This window comes from Schistocerca piceifrons, unplaced genomic scaffold (genome assembly GCF_021461385.2).
Source record: "Schistocerca piceifrons isolate TAMUIC-IGC-003096 unplaced genomic scaffold, iqSchPice1.1 HiC_scaffold_2163, whole genome shotgun sequence".
NCBI lineage: Eukaryota > Metazoa > Arthropoda > Insecta > Orthoptera > Acrididae > Schistocerca > Schistocerca piceifrons.
In genome coordinates this window covers 299887-309445 of record NW_025728079.1, presented here as the reverse complement: position 1 = coordinate 309445, position 9559 = coordinate 299887, and positions in this window count along the sequence as shown.

The window sequence follows — 9559 nt, the reverse complement described above, 5'->3', positions numbered from 1 at the left end:
ATTGCATCTAGACGCAATTTGAGTGATCCACCATCATTTACGTTACAATTAACTATCCATTTTGCGTCGGATTCGACAATCTAGTCTCACAGGAGAACCACCATAACGTGCCCGAGGCAGCAATTGACCCTTGGAGACAAGCCGGCTGGAGGACGATGTATTGTGTCTCGACGCAATTTGAGTGTCCATCGTCATTAGCAGGTCATGAACGTTACAATTAACTATCAGTTTTGCGTCGGATTCGAAAATCTAGACTCACAGGAGAACTACAATAAGGTGCCCGAGGCAGCAATAGACTCTTGGAGAGAAGTCGGCTGAATGACGATGTATTGAATCTCGAAGCAATTTGAGTGTTCCATCGTCATTAGGAGGCGCTGAACGTTACAATTAACTATAAGTTTTGCGTCTGATTCGAAAATTTAGACTCACATGGGAACGACCATAAGGTGCCCGAGGCAGCAATAGACCCTTGGAGACAAGTCGGCTGGAGGACGATGTATTGATTCCCGACGCAATTTGAGTGTTCCATCGTCATTAGGAGGCGCTGAAACTTACAATTAACTATCAGTTTTGCGTCGGATACGAAAATCTAGACTCACTGGAGACTGACCATATGGTGCCCGAAGCAGCAATAGACCCTTGGAGACAAGTCGGTTGAATGACGATGTATTTAATCTCGAAGCAATTTGAGTGTTCCATCGTCATTAGGTGGCGCTGAATGTTACAATTAGCTATTAGTTTTGCGTCGGATACGAAAATCTAGACGGACCATCTGGTGCCCGAGGCAGCAATAGACCCTTGGAGACTAGTCGGCTGGAGGACGATGTATTGAATCTCGAAGCAATTTGAGTGTTCCATCGTCATTAGGAGGCGCTGAACGTTACAATTAACTATCAGTTTTGCGTCGGATTCTAAAATCTAGAACCACAGGAGAACGACCATATTGTGACCGAGGCAGCAATAGACCCTTGGAGACAAGTCGGCTGAATGTCGATGTATTGAATCTCGACGCAATTTGAGTGTTCCATCGTCAATTAACTATCAGTTATGCATCTGATCCGTAAATCTAGACCCACAGGAGAACCAGCATAAGGTGCCCGAGGCTGCAATAGACCCTTGGAGACTAGTCGGCTGGAGGACGATGTATTGAATCTCGACGTAATTTGAGTGTTCCATCGTCATTAGGAGGCCCTGAACGTTACAATTAACTATCAGTTTTGCGTCGGATTCGAAAATCTAGGCTCTGAGGAGAACACCATAAGGTGCCCGATGCAGCAATAGACCCTTGGAGAAGTCGACTGGAGGTCGATATATTGCATCTCGACGCAATGTGAGTCTTCTATCGTCATTAGGAGTCCCTGAACGTTACAATTTACTATCAGTTTTGCGTCTGATTCGAAAATCTAGACGCACAGGTGCAGGGAGGGGCAGCAGTAGACCCTTTAAGACAAGTCGGCTGGAGGACGATGTATTGAATCGCGACGTAATTTGAGTGTTCCATCGTCATTCCGAGACCCAGAACTTGACAATTAACTATCAGTTTGGGGTCGGATTCGAAAATCTAGACTCTGAGGATAACGACCATAAGGTCCCGGAGGCAGCAATATCCCCTTGGAGGGAAGTCGGCTGGAGGACGATGTATTGAATCTCAAATTTGAGTGTTCTATCGTCATTATGAGGCCCTTACCGTTACAATTAACTATAAGTTTTGCGTCTGATTCGAAAATTTAGACTCACAGGAGAACGACCATAAGGTGCTCGAGGCAGCAATAGACCCTTGGAGACGAGTCGGCTGTGGGACGATGTATTGAATCTCGACGCAATTTGAGTGGTCCATCGTCATTAGGAGGCGTTGAACTCTACAAATAACTATCAGTTTTGCGTCGGATACGAAAATCTAGACTCACAGGAGACGGATTATATGGTGCCCGAGGCAGCAATACCCCTTGGAGACAAGTCGGCTGGAGGACGATGTATTGAATCTCGACGTAATTTGAGTGATCCATCGTCATTAGGAGGCCCTGAACGTTAAATTAACTATCAGTTTTGCGTCGGATTCTAAAATCTAGACTCATAGGAGAACGACCATAAGGTGCCAGAGGCAGCAATAGACCCTTGAAGACAAGTCGACAGAATGACAATGTATTGAAACTAGACGCAATTTGAGTGTTCCATCGTCATTAGGTGGCGCTGAATGTTACAATTAACTATTAGTTTTGCGTCGGATACGAAAATCTAGACTCACAGGAGACGGACCATATGGTGCCCGAGGCAGCTATAGACCCTTGGAGACAAGTCGGCTGGAGGACGATGTATTGATTCTGGACGTAATTGAGTGTTCCATCGTGATTAGGAGGCAATGAACGTTACAATTAATAATCAGTTTACCGTCGGATTCGAAAAAGTAGACTCTCAGGAGAAAGACCATAAGGTGCCCGAGGCAGCAATAGACCCTTGGAGACAAGTCGACAGAATGACAATGTATTGAAACTAGACGCAATTTGAGTGTTCCATCGTCATTAGGAGGCCATTAACATTACAATTAAGCATCAGTTATGCGTCGGATTCGAAAATCTAGACTCACAGGAGACGGATCATAAGTTGCCCGAGGAAGCAATATCTCCTTGAAGACAAGTCGGCTGGAGGACGATGTATTGAAGCTCGACGCAATTTAAGTCTTCCATATTCATTGTGAGGCCCTTAACGTTACAATTAACTATAAATTTTGCGATTGATTCGAAAATTTAGACTCACACGAGAACGAGCATAAGGTGCCCGAGGCAGCAATAGACCCTTGGAGACAAGTCGACTGGAGGACGATGTATTGAATCTCGACGCAATTTGAGTGTTCCATCGTCATTAGGAGGCGCTGATCGTTACAATTACCTATCAGTTTTGCGACGGATACGAGAATCTAGACTCACAGGAAACGGACCATATGGAGCCCGAGGCAGGAATATTCCCTTGGAGACAAGTCGGCTGGAGGACGATGTATTGAGTCTGGACGTAATTTGAGTTTTGCATCGTCATTAGGAGGCCCTGAACTTTACAATTAAGTATCAGTTTTGCGTCGGATTCTAAAATCTAGACTCACTGGAGAACGACCATAAGGTGCCCGAGGCAGCAATAAACACTTTGAGACAAGTCTGCTGGAGGACGATGTATTGAATAACGACGCAATGTGAGTGTTCCATCGTCATTAGGAGAACCAGTACGTGACAGTTAACTATCAGTTTTTGGTCGGATTCGAAGATCTAGACTCTGAGGAGAACGACCATTAGGTGCCCGAGGCAGCAATTGACCCTTGTAGACAAGTCGGCCAGAGGTCGATATATTGCATCTAGACGCAATTTGAGTGATCCACCATCATTTACGTTACAATTAACTATCCATTTTGCGTCGGATTCGACAATCTAGTCTCACAGGAGAACCACCATAACGTGCCCGAGGCAGCAATTGACCCTTGGAGACAAGCCGGCTGGAGGACGATGTATTGTGTCTCGACGCAATTTGAGTGTCCATCGTCATTAGGAGGTCATGAACGTTACAATTAACTATCAGTTTTGCGTCGGATTCGAAAATCTAGACTCACAGGAGAACCACAATAAGGTGCCCGAGGCAGCAATAGACTCTTGGAGAGAAGTCGGCTGAATGACGATGTATTGAATCTCGAAGCAATTTGAGTGTTCCATCGTCATTAGGAGGCGCTGAACGTTACAATTAACTATAAGTTTTGCGTCTGATTCGAAAATTTAGACTCACATGGGAAAGACCATAAGGTGCCCGAGGCAGCAATAGACCCTTGGAGACAAGTCGGCTGGAGGACGATGTATTGATTCCCGACGCAATTTGAGTGTTCCATCGTCATTAGGAGGCGCTGAAACTTACAATTAACTATCAGTTTTGCGTCGGATACGAAAATCTAGACTCACTGGAGACTGACCATATGGTGCCCGAAGCAGCAATAGGCCCTTGGAGACAAGTCGGCTGAATGACGATGTATTTAATCTCGAAGCAATTTGAGTGTTCCATCGTCATTAGGTGGCTCTGAATGTTACAATTAGCTATTAGTTTTGCGTCGGATACGAAAATCTAGACGGACCATCTGGTGCCCGAGGCAGCAATAGACCCTTGGAGACTAGTCGGCTGGAGGACGATGTATTGAATCTCGAAGCAATTTGAGTGTTCCATCGTCATTAGGAGGCGCTGAACGTTACAATTAACTATCAGTTTTGCGTCGGATTCTAAAATCTAGAACCACAGGAGAACGACCATATTGTGACCGAGGCAGCAATAGACCCTTGGAGACAAGTCGGCTGAATGTCGATGTATTGAATCTCGACGCAATTTGAGTGTTCCATCGTCAATTAACTATCAGTTATGCATCTGATCCGTAAATCTAGACCCACAGGAGAACCAGCATAAGGTGCCCGAGGCAGCAATAGACCCTTGGAGACAAGTCGGCTGGAGGACGATGTATTGAATCTCGACGTAATTTGAGTGTTCCATCGTCATTAGGAGGCCCTGAACGTTACAATTAACTATCAGTTTTGCGTCGGATTCGAAAATCTAGGCTCTGAGGAGAACACCATAAGGTGCCCGATGCAGCAATAGACCCTTGGAGAAGTCAACTGGAGGTCGATATATTGCATCTCGACGCAATTTGAGTCTTCCATCGTCATTAGGAGTCCCTGAACGTTACAATTTACTATCAGTTTTGCGTCTGATTCGAAAATCTAGACGCACAGGTGCAGCGAGGGGCAGCAGTAGACCCTTTAAGACAAGTCGGCTGGAGGACGATGTATTGAATCGCGACGCAATTTGAGTGTTCCATCGTCATTCGGAGACCCAGAACTTGACAATTAACTATCAGTTTGCGGTCGGATTCGAAAATCTAGACTCTGAGGATAACGACCATAAGGTCCCGGAGGCAGCAATATCCCCTTGGAGGGAAGTCGGCTGGAGGACGATGTATTGAATCTCAAATTTGAGTGTTCCATCGTCATTAGGAGGCCCTTACCGTTACAATTAACTATAAGTTTTGCGTCTGATTCGAAAATTTAGACTCACAGGAGAACGACCATAAGGTGCTCGAGGCAGCAATAGACCCTTGGAGACGAGTCGGCTGGGGGACGATGTATTGAATCTCGACGCAATTTGAGTGGTCCATCGTCATTAGGAGGCGTTGAACTTTACAAATAACTATCAGTTTTGCGTCGGATACGAAAATCTAGACTCACACGAGACGGATAATATGGTGCCCGAGGCAGCAATATCCCTTGGAGTCAAGTCGGCTGGAGGACGATGTATTGAATCTCGACGTAATTTGAGTGATCCATCGTCATTAGGAGGCCCTGAACGTTAAATTAACTATCAGTTTTGCGTCGGATTCTAAAATCTAGACTCATAGGAGAACGACCATAAGGTGCCAGAGGCAGCAATAGACCCTTGAAGACAAGTCGGCTGAATGACGATGTATTGATTCTCGACGAAATTTGAGTGTTCCATCGTCATTAGGAGGCGCTGAGCGCTACAATTAACTATCAGCTATGCGTCGGATCCGGATACCTAGACCCACAGGAGAACGACAATAAGGTGCCCGACGCAGCAGTAGACCCTTGGAGACTAGTCGGCTGGAGGACGATGTATTGATTCTGGACGTAATTTGAGTGTTCCATCGTCTTTAGGAAGCCCTGAACGTTACAATTAACAATCACTTTAGCGTCGGATTCGAAAGACTAGACTCACAGGAGAACGACCATAAGGTGCCCGAGGCAGCTATAGACCCTTGGAGACAAGTCGGCTGGAGGACGATGTATTGATTCTCGACGCAATTTGAGTGTTCCATCGTCATTAGGAGACACAGAACGTGACAATTAACTATCAGTTTCGCATCGGATTCGAAAATCTAGACTCACAGGAGACCGACCATAAGGTGCCCGATTCAGCAATAGACCCTTGGAGACTAGTCGGCTGGAGGACATGTATTGAATCTCGACGCAATTTGAGTGTTCTATCTTCGTTAGGAGGCCCAGAACGTTACAATTAACTATCAGTTTTGCGTCGGATTCTAAAATCTAGACTCACTGGAGAACGACCATAAGGTGCCCGAGGCAGCAATAGACCCTTGGAGACAAGTCGGCTGAATGACGATGTATTGAATCTCGACAAAATTTTAGTGTTCCATCGTCATTAGGAGGCGCTGAACCTTACAATTAACTATCAGTTTTGCGTCAGATACGAAAATCTAGACTCACTGGAGACTGACCATATGGTGCCCGAGGCAGCATTATCCCATTGGAGACAAGTCGGCTGCAGGACGATGTATTGAATCTCGACGTAATTTGAGTGTTTCATCGTCATTAGGAGGCCCTGAACGTTACAATTAACTATCAGTTCTGCGTCGGATTCTAAAATCTAGACTCACAGGAGAACGACCATAAGGTGCCCGAGGCAGCAATAGAGCCTTGAAGATAAGTCGGCTGAATGACGTGTATTGAATCTCGACGCAATTTGAGTGTTCCATCGTCATTAATAGCTGCTGAACGTTACAATTAACTATCAGCTATGCGTCGGATACGAAAATCTAGACTCACAGGAGTACGACCATAAGGAGCCCTAGGCAGCAATAGACCCTTGGAGACTAGTCGGCTGGATGACGATGTATTGATGCTCGACGCAATTTGAGTGTTCCATCGTCATTAGAAGTCCCTGAACGTTACAATTAACTATCAGGATTGCGACGGATTCGAAAATCTAGACTGAGGAGAACGACCATAAGGTGCCCGAGGCAGCAATATCCCCACGGAGACAAGTCGGCTGGAGGACGATGTATTGAATCTCGACAAAATTTTAGTGTTCCATCGTCATTAGGAGGCGCTTAACGTTACAATTAACTGTCAGCAATGCATCGGATTCGAAAATCTAGACTCAAAGGAGACCGACCATGAGGTGCCCGGCTGGAGGACGATGTATTGAATCTCGACGCAATTTGAGTGTTCCATCGTCACTAGGAGGCGCTGAACGTAACAATTAACTCTCAGTTTTGCGTCGGATACGAAAATCTAGACTCACAGGAGACGGACCATATGGTGCCCGAGGCAGCAATAGACCCTTGGAGACAAGTCGGCTGGAGGACGATGTATTGAATCTCGACGTAATTAGAGTGTTCCATCGTCATTAGGAGGCCCTGAACGTTACAATTAACTATCAGTTTTGCGTCGGATTCTAAAATCTAGTCTCACAGGAGAACGACCATAAGGTGCCCGAAGCAGCAATAGACTATTGGAGACAAGTCGGCTGAAGGATGATGTATTGAATCTCGACGAAATGTGAGTGTTCCATCTTCGTTAGGAGGCCATGAACGTTACAATTAACTATCAGTTTTGGGTCGGATACGAAAATCTAGACTAGAGACGGACCATATGGTGCCCGATGCAGCAATATACGCTTGGAGACAAGTCGGCTGGAGGACGATGTATTGAATCTCGACGTAATTTGAGTGTTCCATCGTCATTAGGAGGCCCTGAACGTTACAATTAACTATCAGTTTTGCGTCGGATTCGAAAATCTAGACTATGAGGAGAACGACCATAAGGTGCCCGAGGCAGCAATAGACCCTTGGAGACAAGTCGACTGGAGGTCGATATATTGCATCTCGACGCAATTTGAGTGTTCCATCGTCTTTAGGAGGCCCTGAACGTTACAATTAACTATCAGTTTTGCGTCGGATTCAAAAATGTAGATTCACAGGAGAACGACCATAAGGTGCCCGAGGCAGCAATAGACCCTTGAAGACAAGTCGGCTGAATGGCGATGTATTGAATCTCGACGAATTTGAGTGTACGATCGGCATTATAGGGCCATGAACGTTACAATTAAGTATCAATTTTGCGTCGGATACGAAAATCTAGACTCACAGGAGGCGGACCATATAGTGCCCGAGGCAGCAATAACCCCGTGGACACAAGTCGGCTGGAGGACGATGTATTGAATCTCAACGCAATTTGAGTTTTCCATCGTCATTATGAGGCCCTTAACGTTACAATTAACTATCAGTTTCGCGTCGGATTTGAAAATCTAGACTCACAGGAGCACGACCATAAGGTGCCAGAGGCAGCATTAGACCCTTGGAGACAAATCGGCTGGAGGACGATGTATTGAATAACGACGCAATTAGAGTGTTCCATCGTCATTAGGAGGCGTTGAGCGTTACAATTAACTATCAGCTATGCGTCGGATTCGAAAATCTAGACTCACAGAAGAACGGCCATAAGGTGCCGAGGCAGCCATAGACCTTTGGAGACAAGTCGGCTGGAGGACGATGTATTGATTCTGGACGTAATTTGAGTGTTCCATCGTCATTAGGAGGCCCTGAACGTTACAATAAACTATCAGTTTTGCGTCGGATTTGAAAATCTAGACTCACAGGAGCACGACCATAAGGTGCCAGAGGCAGCATTAGACCCTTGGAGACAAATCGGCTGGAGGACGATGTATTGAATAACGACGCAATTAGAGTGTTCCATCGTCATTAGGAGGCGTTGAGCGTTACAATTAACTATCAGCTATGCGTCGGATTCGAAAATCTAGACCCACAGGAGACGGATCATAAGTTGCCCGAGGCAGGAATATCCCCTTGTAGACAAGTCGGCTGGATGACGATGTATTGAATCTCGAAGCAATTTGAGTATTCCATCGTCATTAAGTGGCGCTGAACGTTACAATTAACTATCAGTTTTGCGTCGGATTCTAAAATCTAGACTCACTGGAAAACGAACATAAGTTGCCCGAGGCAGCAATAGACCCTTGGAGACAAGTCGGCAGAATGTCGATGTATTGAATCTCGACGCAATTTGAGTTACCATCGTCATTAGGAGGCGCTGAACGCTACAATTAACTATCAGTTATGCATCCGATCCGTAAATGTAGACCTACAGGAGAACGAGTATAAGGTGCCCGAGGCAACAATAGACCCTTGGAGACAAGTCGGCTGGAGGACGATGTATTGAATCTCGACGTAATTAGAGTGTTCCATCGTCATTAGGAGGCCCTGAACGTTACAATTAACTATCAGTTTTGCGTCGGATTCTAAAATCTAGTCTCACAGGAGAACGACCATAAGGTGCCCGAAGCAGCAATAGACTATTGGAGACAAGTCGGCTGAAGGATGATGTATTGAATCTCGACGCAATGTGAGTGTTCCATCTTCGTTAGGAGGCCATGAACGTTACAATTAACTATCAGTCATGTGTCGGATTCGAAAGCCTAGACTCACAGCAGAACGACCATAAGGTGCCCGAGGCAGCAATAGACCCTTGGAGACAAGTCGGCTGGAGGACGATGTATTGAAACTAGATGCAATGTGAGTGTTCCATCGTCATTAGGAGGCCATTAACAATACAATTAAGCATCAGTTATGCGTCGGATACGAAAATCTAGACTCACAAGAGTCGGATCATAAGTTGCCCGAGGCAGCAATATCCCCTTGTAGATAAGTCGGCTGGAGGACGATGTAAGGAATCTCGACGCAATTTGAGTGTTCCATCGTCATTAGGAC